The sequence below is a fragment of the Bos grunniens genome, chromosome 2 (assembly GCF_055505025.1).
Source record: "Bos grunniens cultivar Pamir isolate PY7600 chromosome 2, Bosgru_T2T1.0, whole genome shotgun sequence".
Taxonomy (NCBI): domain Eukaryota; kingdom Metazoa; phylum Chordata; class Mammalia; order Artiodactyla; family Bovidae; genus Bos; species Bos grunniens.
Genome location: NC_141166.1, coordinates 7,735,155 through 7,745,962, shown reverse-complemented (window position 1 = coordinate 7,745,962; position 10,808 = coordinate 7,735,155). Strand labels below are relative to the sequence as shown.

General features: G+C 47.6%; 1 long non-coding RNA gene across 2 annotated transcripts; it reads left to right on the top strand.

Moving 5' to 3' along the window:
- The first annotated feature begins 3,155 nt into the window (after window positions 1-3,155).
- Window positions 3,156-8,520, top strand: LOC147377372 (uncharacterized). Of its 2 annotated transcripts, none has more exons than XR_015137429.1 (2): window positions 3,156-3,333; window positions 7,903-8,520. It is a non-coding gene; the product is annotated as an uncharacterized LOC147377372 (long non-coding RNA). The 2 variants fall into 2 exon arrangements; XR_015137430.1 differs by lacking the exon at window positions 3,156-3,333 and adding an exon at window positions 4,089-4,231.
- The last annotated feature ends 2,288 nt before the right edge of the window (window positions 8,521-10,808 follow it).

The following is a 10,808-nucleotide window of genomic DNA, read 5'->3' as shown; positions in this document are numbered from 1 at the left end:
TGGGGAAGTCTTCAGAGGTGTAGAGTCAGACCCCAGCTGGGAGAGGAGTCTCTGCAGAGCTGCCTGCCCAGCTGAGCCCCACAGATGGCAGCCCTAAATGAGGCCTTGGTGCCCCAAATCTCCTCTTGAATGTTTCAAGATCAAGGTCTTATCTATCTAAGCCCCTTCTACCAGCCCCAGGATCCAAGCTCTGGGACCCTGACTCACACTAGTAAATCCATCCAGAACCATCCAAAATACTCTGAATCAGCATCTTCATTGATCCTGAGAGAGATACAGGCTGAATAGCATGAATCCTGAGGTCAGCTGGCCAGAAAGTTCTCTGTCAGGAATCAGTAGTCATAATAACAGTGAGCAGGTACTGAGCACCTACTATGTGTCCAGGAACCTTAGTTTCATTCGTTCATTCAGCAGATATTTATTAAGGCTCTCCTTATATGCAGAATACCGCTGTAATCCATAGGGATACAGCCGTTAATACAACAGATAAGAACACTGCACCTTTGGAGCCCTAGGAGATGGGCATCTGGGACCTTAGTCCTTCAGTAAGGGTATTGTGCCAAAGGCACTCAGCTGGTAAATGGGAGAGCTGAGATTTGAACCCAGGCTTCCCAACAGGAACTATCATCTTAGAAAACTACAGAAGGATTGAGGGCAGCTTGGGAAGAGCCAAACCCAACTCTCCCAAGAGACAAGATCTGGGAGGAGGATGTCTTGAGCCTTGAGGGGAGGGGCTGCGAGGCTCCCATCTGTATTCCAGATGCCTGCTGTGACTAAAATATAGGATCAGGGGCCCGGGGTGACACAGCCTGGGAAGGATGCTCTGCGAAATGATGCTCCTAGTTATTACTTCTTTGTAATTTCCTTCTTGACGAAAAATTTGTGAGTCACGGTCTCAGAACTTGTCTAGGTTTCACAATCCACACAGATGATTGCAGACACTATCAAGTCTCCTGCCAGTACTTTTGTCCCTCCTTCCCCTGTGGGGAACCTTGGGGATTTATTTTGGAAGGTTGGTGGGAGCAAGGCAGGCAAAGGTAAGCACAGGACCTCATGGGTCACTCAAGGGGCAGCCGTGCTACAGGTCTGGTTGGAGTTCCCTCTCCTTAAACACAAACAGACATCCTTTTCATTTGAGCACCTACCCCGGGCAGACAGTGGGTTAGGCAAAGTTGAGCAATGGTTGAAACCAGACCCTGGATTGACTGGATTCAAGTTCCAGCTCTACCACTTTCTGGCTGTGTGACTTCAAGCAAGTCAATTTACCTCTATGAGCCTCAGTTTCATTATGGGTAAAATGGTGGAAATAAGAGTGCCCCCCGACCCCCGACAGGATTGCTGTGAGAATGAAGCAACGTATCTAAATGCTTAGAAGAGGACATAGCACCTTGTGAGTGTGGGAACAGTGTTAACAGTTACTACCGTCATCAAACACGTGATGCAAACATGTTCGCATCGTATTTGCATATTTGTAATAATAATGCAATTGTGATACAGATGGATACTTGTGGTAGTCAGTTGCATCCCTCACCTGTCCTCTTGGACACTGACACAGCACCCTCCCTTAGCATGAATTCCCTAGGTCCTCACCCCTTCAAGGTCTCAGTTCAAATAGCACCTCTTTAGAGGATTCTCTCCAACCGTCCAATCTCATCAGAGATGCACCCTGTCTCTACCCTGTCACCCCTTCTGTGTTCATCATAGAACTTAACATTCTCTGACCTGTTTCTATTGACATTTATTTATTTGTTTGTTTATGTTCAGCCTCGCCCATAAAAATGTAAGTTTTCATGATAGTGGGAGCCTGACATCCTGGTCCCGCCTTGATTCCCAAAGCCAAGTACAATGCCTGGCACATACCAGGCACTTAAAAAATATTTGTTCAGCGGCTTTCCTGGCTGTCCAGTGGTTAGGACTCGGTGCTTTTACTGCCATGAAAGAAAAGAAACTGAAAGTGAAGTTGCCCAGTTGTGTCCAACTCTTTGTGACCAGGCTACTCAGTCAATGGAATTTTCCAGGCAAGAGTACTGGAGTGGGTTGCTATTTCCTTCTCCAGGGGATCTTCCCTACCCAAGGATCAAACCCAGCCCTCCTGCATTGCAGGCAGACGCTTTACCATCTGAGCCACCAGGGAAGCCCATCACCCAGGTTCAATCTCTGGTCAGGGAACTAAGATCCCACAAACTGTGCCATCAAAAAAAAAAAAAAATTGTTCAAAGAACAGCTAATAAATCTGAGCTCCCCTCCACCCCTCTTTAACCACCATGTCTCTCCTTTGTACGGAGGAAGGTAATGGAGGCTCAGGGAGGCAAGATGATTGCTCGTTTAGCCTCAGCCTTGCCTGTCTTAGTCACTGAGTGGCCCCACTTTGCATCTGAGCTGTGTCCCAGAGAGTGACGGGATGAGGTGGTGACTGTCAGATGTGGCAACCAGAGCTGTCTGCCCTCCACCCCACTCCTGATAGCACCTGGCTTGTGGCAGGAGACCTGGTTCCCAGTTCCATCACTGACCCGTTGGGTGACCGTGCGTGGGCTGCTCCTCCTCACTTGGCCTCAACCTCCCTTCTAGAAAATGAAAGCAGTAGAAGAGATCAGAGGGTTTTTCAAAAACTGAGCTATAACTCACATACCACAGAAGATCAAAGGTTTTTCAACTTTCTTTCCTCAAGAATCTTTTTTACTAAACTTAAATTTTACATAGAGTCCCAATATGTAAACCAGACACAAGTGGGGCTGTTTGGAGGAGTGGAGGGGTGGCCTGAGAAGCTGGCCTGCTTAGTGTAGCCCTCTTTTCCACCACACTCCCCCGCCCCACCCTCAGTGGTCCCTGAGGCCCTTCTGCAGAATCCCAGGGGTTGGAGGAACCCAGTTTGAAAACCACTGGACAAGACTCACTCTTCAGGGTCCCTCCCAAGATGCAGGAGCCCTGGGAGGGAGGAGGAGCCCGCACTCTCCCAGCTTGCAGATGGGAGTTGTTTCTTGAACTGCCGTCCAGCTGCCTCCCCCGGGTCATGAGAAAGAAGCCAAGGGCAGGCTCGGGGCGCAGGAAGTGGAGCTGGCCAGCTGGGAGGCAGTGACAGGCGTGGGTACCAGGGCCTCCTGGATGGGCTGGTGACATCACAACCCCAGGAAGCAGCTGCCCGAGAGGCCCCTGCTGTCCCTCAGCCCTCCTCTGGGAAAACCAGCCACCAGCTGTTGTAGTCCTCTTCTCACTCTCTTGCTGTTCTGGATTGTCCCCTCCTGAACCATCGTCTTCAACGCAGCAGACACTTCCTCTTGTTGATGACCTACTGTGTGCCAGAACCGCATCTTGGAACCCTTCACGGAACAGCTGGTAATCGCATGCATCCCCTTATATCATTTGGGCTTCCCTGGTGGCTCAGGTGGTTAAGAATTTGCCTGCAATGCAGGAGACCTGGGTTTGATCCTTGGGTTGGGAAGATCCCCTGGAGAAGGAAATGGCAACCCACTCCAATATCCTTGCCTGGTAAATTCCATGCACAGAGGAGCCTGGTCCATCGCGTCACAGAGTCAGACACAACTGACTCATCACATCGACATCACAAAGTTGGGACCAGTACCAAGCCCACTTTACAGATGATGCAACTGAGGTTCAAATGGGCAAAATAGATAGCACAAGTTTACCCAGCTGGTAAACGCCAGAGCCAGGATTCGAACTGGGCTCTGCTTGACCCCATCTGTGCTCTTGTCATTACCACGTGTCATTATCACGTCATTGCCACATGTCATTATCACATAGTCAGGTCCACAGCCAAACGGTGCCAAGTGCAGAATTCTTCAGACATGGCAAGGTGAAATTATAAACCTCAAACCCAGTTTCTTTTATTAATGGTCGAGTGAAGTGAAAGTGTTAGTCACTCGGTCGTGTCTGACTCTTTGTGATTCCCATGGACTGGAGCCCACCAGGCTGCTCTGTCCGTGGAATTCTCCAGGTAAGAATACTCCTCCTCCAGGGGATCTTCTCTACCCAGGGATCAAACCCACATCTCCTGCAATACAGGCAGATTGTTTATCATCTGAGCCACCAGGGAAACCCTTATTAATGGTTACTCCTGGCCTGTTATTCAGGCTGGGCCTGGATGCATGGAAGTGGATTAGCACGCTCTCCGGCACCCCATAGATGTTAGCGATTACTGTGACTGCCCCTGTTCTACATGGAAGGAAACTGAGGCTCAGAAGAGCAGAGTCCATTAGTGAAGACCATAGAACAGGTAGGTGCCAAAGCCAGGTCTATGAGACCCCAAAGTCAAAGCTGTTTCTCTCAAGCCCTGAATTTCTTAGCCAGGATTAGAAATTAGAGAGTCCTAATTAGAGAGTCCCTAATAGGGACAGGGGAGCCTGGTGGGCTGCCGTCTATGGGGTTGCACAGAGTCAGACACGACTGAAGTGACTTAGCAGCTACTCTCCTAGGACTGCTATAACAAACTTGGTGGCTTAAAGCAGCAAGAATAGCTTCTTTCACAGTTACAGAGCTGAGTGGTCCAAAGTCAAGGTGTCAGCAGGGCTGGTTCCCTCTGGAGGCTCAGGGGGCGAACCCCCTCCATGCTTCTCTGCCTTGTGATGGCTGACCGCAGTCCCTGGCGTTCCTTGGCTTGGGGCTTCATGACCCCAGTCTCTGCTTCTGTCCTCTGTCTTCACATGGCCTTCTCTCTGTCTTAGGTCTCATTTTCCTTTCCCTTCTAAGGATGTGCTGTACTCAGTTGCTTCAGTCATGTCCAACTCTTTATGACCCTGTGGACAATAGCCCACCAGTCTCCTCTGTCCATGGAATTCTCCAGGCAAGGATACTGGAGTGGGTTGCTATACCCTCTTCCAGGGGATCTTCCTGACCCAGGGATCAAACCCTCATCTCCTGAGTCTCCTGCATTGCAGGCAGATTCTTTACCGCTGAGCCACCAGGGAAGCCCATCTTATAAGGATATCAGTCCTTGGATTTAGGGCTCAACTTGAATGCAAAGCGGCTTTCCTGGTGGCTCAGCTGGTAAAGAATCTGCCTGCAGTGTGGGAGACCTGGGTTCGATCCCTGGGTTGGGAAGATCCCCTGGAGAAGGGAATGGCCCCTCACTGCAATATTCTGGCCTGGAGAATTCCATGGACTCTATAGACCATGGGGTTGCAAAGAGTCGGACATGACAGAGTGACTTTCATTTTCACTTTCAATGCAAAGATGAGATTATTTTGACATCCTTACCTTAATTGGGCTTCCTTTTTAGCTCAATCGGTAAAGAATCTGCCTGCAGTGCAGGAGATCCGGGTTCGATCCCTGGGTTGGGAAGATCCCCTGGAGGGGGAAATGGCAACCCACTCCAGTATCCTTGCCTGGAAAATCTCATGGACAGAGGAGCCTGGTGGGTTGTAGTCCATGGGGTCACGAAGAGTCGGGCACGACTGAGCGGATAACACACTTACCTTAATTACATCTGTAAACACTCCATTTCCGAATAAGTCACATTCACAGATACAGGGGGTTAGAATTTGGACATATCTATTTTAAGTATTTTTTAAAATATCTATTTGGGCACGCTGGGTGGCAGTCGTGGCGTCCTTCAGTCTTTGTTGCAACATGCAGGATCTTTAGCTGTGGCTTGAAGGATCTAGTTCCTTAACCAGGGATCAGACCCAGGCCCCCTGCATTGTGTACATGGAGTTTTAGCCAGTGGACCACCGGGGAAGTCCCTGGACATATCTTATTAAAGAGTATAATTCAACTCACCCTGTTGCCACCCAGGTCAGTAAATCTTCAAGGAGCACAAAGCATGTGCCAGCCAGGGCACCAGCAGGCATATTACATTAATTCTGCCACAGTCTAGTGGGAGGGGCAGACAGCCATAGATAACAGCAGAATGGTTTTTAAACTAAGTGTAGAAATAAAGCAGATGGACTCACAAAAGGGAACAAATAGTAGTGTCTGGGGTGGAATAAAGCAGGAAGCATGGCATGTGTCCTGTTAGTCAGTAGCTATTTGTTAAGCACTTACTATATGTATAAGATATTTTAGGGGAAAAATATGTATAAAAATAAAAAAAAACCAATGCAGAGTAGGAAAATGAGCCTGAACTTTAGCTTTGGAGGCAGAAAGACCTCAAAGGCAGGCTTTAACCCATCTGTGCCTCAATTTCCTCATTTCTAAAATGGGAATACACATAGCATTTGCCTCAAAGAGTTATTATTAGGTTTAAGTTAAGTATTCAGTCTGCAAATATTTAACATTTTCTCTGTGAAAGTGAAAGTGAAAGTGTTAGTCTCTCAGTTGTTCAACTGTAAAGACTAAACAAAATACAATTAAGGCTAAAACGTATGTGTGTGGGCTTAGTCGCTCAGTTGTGTTAGACTCTTTGCTATCCCATGGACTGTAACCTGCCAGGCTCCTCTGCCCATGGGATTCTCCAGGCAAGAATACTGGAGTGGGTTGCCATTTCCTCCTCCAGGAGATCTTCCCAACCCAGGGATCGAATCCATGTTTCCCACATTGCGGGCAGATTCTTTACCAACTGAGCCACCAGGGAAGCCAGGCACAAAATGTGCAGGAAAGGGCTAGCCTGGCACCAAGAAAGCATTTAATAAATGTTAGTTCTTGTCTTCTTTCCCCTGATTCACAAGTTAGGTGAAGGTTCAGGACAGAAATACAAGAGAGGCCAAAGCAGGACAGGCTAAAAGCCAAGCAAAGAGCCTGAGATCTGTGTTTAGGAATTGTGACAGCATGGCCAGATAGGTTCCTGGGCAAAGTGGGCTTTTGAATCAGACCCCAGAGATAAGAAGAGGAGGAGGGAAGACACCATGAAGCAATGATGTGTGAACACGTGATTGGGGTGAGGAAACTCACTGGGAGGAAAAGTAGGTCTGGTCCAGATGATGACCTTTCCTGCAGGATTTTAGGGAGCAACTGAAGCATCATGAAGGGTAGAACTTTACTAAATTTAAAACACAGGAAAACTCCAGGTGAGCAGGTACTTAACCATGTCACAAGCATTTGCATTTCTTTAAATTTTGCTCCAACTTTGGTATCAGTTTTTATGCAGGCCATTTCCTATAGGAAATAGTTCCTTATGTTTCTACTACATTTAACTCATCAGATTTTCCTATTCACAAAGCTCCTTGAAGGCTGGGGCTGGATCTTAGCACCAATCCACTTCAGGGCTTGGTATATAGTAAGTGCTCCATAAGAATTTCATTGAATAAATAAATGACTTTTATATTTCTGTTTTACATAAGAACATGGCATTTTGATTGGTGCACTATAATCCATGCTTTCTGGACAAGTATAATAGTGATAGCGGAATACTACCAGTATTATAGATATTGATACAAAGCCAGGTAGGATTGTTTAGCTGGGGACAGCTATGGAATGACCAACCTAGAATGCAGTAGGACGGAGCCATAGAGAGACCTTGCTAAACTACTGAACGCCCAGGTTGTGCTGTAAACCCATTAGGCCGTGTTGCTTTAAACTCGGAGTCAGCCAACCAAAGGTGGATGCAAAAGACTTTAAACAAGCCTGCAGCTTGAGACCTGAAATAGAACAGAAAGGGAATTCACAGGACTCAACCTCGTCTTCTGGAGGGAGCCCTGAGACCCGAGGATGCAGGCTGGGCTAACTCTATGTTGAGATAAGAAATGGCAGCTTCTTTAAGGTTTATTCTGGTTTTGGAGCCACCAGATCCAGTGGGTGGATCATGCCTTGAAATAGAAGCATCTCGAAAGGCCTGTGAATCATTTCTTAGCGCCAGCCTGAGAGGTTTCATATCCTGTTCTCAGAGTTACCTTGGGTGTTGTGTGTGTGTGTGTGTGCATCTGTGTATTGTTTTCAAGGGGGTTTGCTTAGGATTTGGTTTTGAAACTTTTACTTTCTTTTAATAGCTTCTTTTTTTTTTTTTTTTTTAAGCTGGAAGAATTTTTGAAATGGCTTTTGCGAGAAAGTTCAAACCCTGGAATGACTAAGTCTCTGGAAGAATTTGGACTTTGTAAGGGGAATTTGTTTGTATTTGGTATGAATCACCCAGTCACTGATTTCTGCAGCTAGAAGATCTTTTGGAAAGCTTTTAGGTCAACCCCCTCATTGTACACATGGGGAAACTGAGGCTGGGGGAGGGAAAGGGGTTCAGCTAAGGCCACACGCAGTGTCAGAGGAAGTGATGAGACCAGAACACAGGTCTGACTCCTGGAGCCAGCTTCAGCTTTGCAAGAAGCTCTCGAACACCAGTCTATACTTAAGTAGGCGCATCTTCAACATCAGTAAAGAACAGAAAGATAAAGAAGGTTCTGAGGAGGCAGAATTCACCCAGTAGAGGGATAGAAGGATGGGGAAAGGAATGTATAGAGGTATCTTGCGGGCATTACTGCATCTAACCCTTCCCAGATCCTGTGAGAACAATCGTTCTCAACCTGGGAAAATTACTTAACCTCTCTGTGCCTCTGTTCCCTCATCTATGAAATAGAGATAACAGTACTTCTGTCAATAGTTGTTATAATGATTAAATACATTTTTATAAAGTGCTTAGAACAGTGCCTGGCTGTTAATACTTAATATACCAAGTATTATATGAGCATATGCTAAAAATAAGAAAAAATAAACTTGCCCAGAATACACAGGCAAGTAGAATTGCTCGGTTCAGTTCAGTTCAGTCTCTCAGTCATGTCCAACTCTTTGCGACCCCATGGACTGCAGCACGCCAGGCCTCCCTGTCCATCACCAACTCCCAGAGCTTGCTCAAACTCATGTCCATCGAGTTGGTGATGCCATCCAACCATCTCATCCTCTGTCATCCCCTTTTCCTCCTGCCTTCAATCGTTCCCAGCATCAGGGTCTTTTCCAGTGAGTCAGTTCTTCACATTGGGTGGCCAAAGTATTGGAGCTTCAGCTTCAGCTTCAGCACCAGCCCTTCCAATGAAGAATTGTAATGAAAGCCTAAAGACATTTAAGAGTACAGGCACTAGAACACGGGAATCCTTCTGAGGGTGTAGGGCCCTGAGAGCAAATAAGGCACGTGGTCATCCACGTGGCATCCTACATCTCCCTGGCCATGAGGTTTTCTTTCTCAGAGACTGCGACCTGAAATGCAACTTCACCTTTTTATGTTGAAGTGATATGCACTGTTAAACATGAATGTCTTTGGCAAGTCTGACACAGTAAGCCACTAGCGGTCATCAGTAATTGCTCAGGATAAATGAGTTCAGCTCCCTCCCAGCAAGGCATCCTACCGCCTGCTCTCAGGACTCCTCACCTCAAGCAGGCCTCCAGCCTGGACCAATGCGGTGCCCTGTCCCACCTTGCACCCCACTTCAGGGCCTGCTCCTGCTCCTCCCACCTGCAGCTGAGATGGCCCTTTTACCCAGCCAGGGACCTAGTCCTTGTTTTTCTGCTTTGACCCCCTAATCCTATCTTAGGTCAGGGATCAGATCCCTCCACTGGCTGCTGACACCTGCTGACTCTTGGAGTGGTTGCCATGTTCTTACTCTAAGGCCTAGATACTCAGCACCCCTGTCAGCGAGCACTGGGCTCTGGGAAGCAAACCAGGCAGGAGTGTTAGCAGAGCAGATGGAGGAAAAGTCAAAGCAAGAATCAATGTCTCTCCTCGGCCTGGGCCCACCTCATAAGCCTATTCCTTCCGACAATAGGTGCCATTTCTTGAGCATCTTTTTTTTTAAAGTGAAAGTCACTCAGTTGTGTCCGACTCTTTGCGACTCCACAGATGATACAGTCCATGGAATTCTCCAGACCAGAATACTGGAGTGGGTAGCCTTTCCCTTTTCCAGGGGATCATCCCAATCCAGGAATCGAACCCAGGTCTCCTGCATTGTGGGCTGATTCTTTACCAGCTGAGCCACCAGGGAAGCCCAAGAATACTGGAGTGGGCCGCCTATCCCTTCTCTTATTTTTCAGGCTGTGCTGGATCTTAGCTGCAGTGCACAGGCTTCTCTAGTTGCAACGTGTGGGCTCTAGAGCGTGCTGGCTCAGCAGCTGCAGTGAGCAGACTTATTTGCCCCACAGCTTGTGGGATCATAGTTCCCCCACCAGGGATCGAATCCAAGTTCCCTGCATTGGATTCTTTGTTACTGGGGCCACCAAGGAAGCCCCCATTTCTTGAGCATCTAAAGCTAGGTGTCTCCCACCTACAACAGCCCTCACCAGCAGGGCCCCACTCTCCACCATCCCAAGACCTAAGAGACCCTATATAAACTGCATTAGTTTTCTGTCATGGCTGTAACAAATTACTGCAAACTTAGTGCCTTCAAATGACACAAAGGTAGTATCTTTCAGTTCTGTAGATTACAAGCTCAACAAGGATCTCACTGGGATAAAATCAAGGTGTCTGCAGGGCTGTGTTTCTTTCTGGAGGCTCTAGAGGAGACTCCATTTTGTTGCTTTTCTGGCTTTCTGGCCCCTTCCTCCATTTTCAAAGTAAGCCATATGGCACTTCTCTGACCCTGCTTCCATCGCCACATCTCTGACTCGCGTCTTTTGTTACCTTCTTCCACTTTTAAGGACCCTTGTAATTAGGTTGTTGTTGTTGTGTTGGTCATTCAGTCACGTCCCACTCTTTGTGACCCAATGGACTGTAGCCCTCCAGGCTCCTCTGTCCATGGGATTCTCCAGGCAAGAATACTGAAGTGGGTTGCCATTCCTTTCTCAAGAGGATCTTCCTGATTCAGGGATCGAACCTGGATCTCCTGCATTGCAGGTGGATTCTTTACTGCCTAAGCCACCAGGGAAGCCCCCTGTGATTACACTGGACCCGACGGAAAATCCAGGACAATCTCCTGATTTTAAGATCAGCTGATTAACAACTT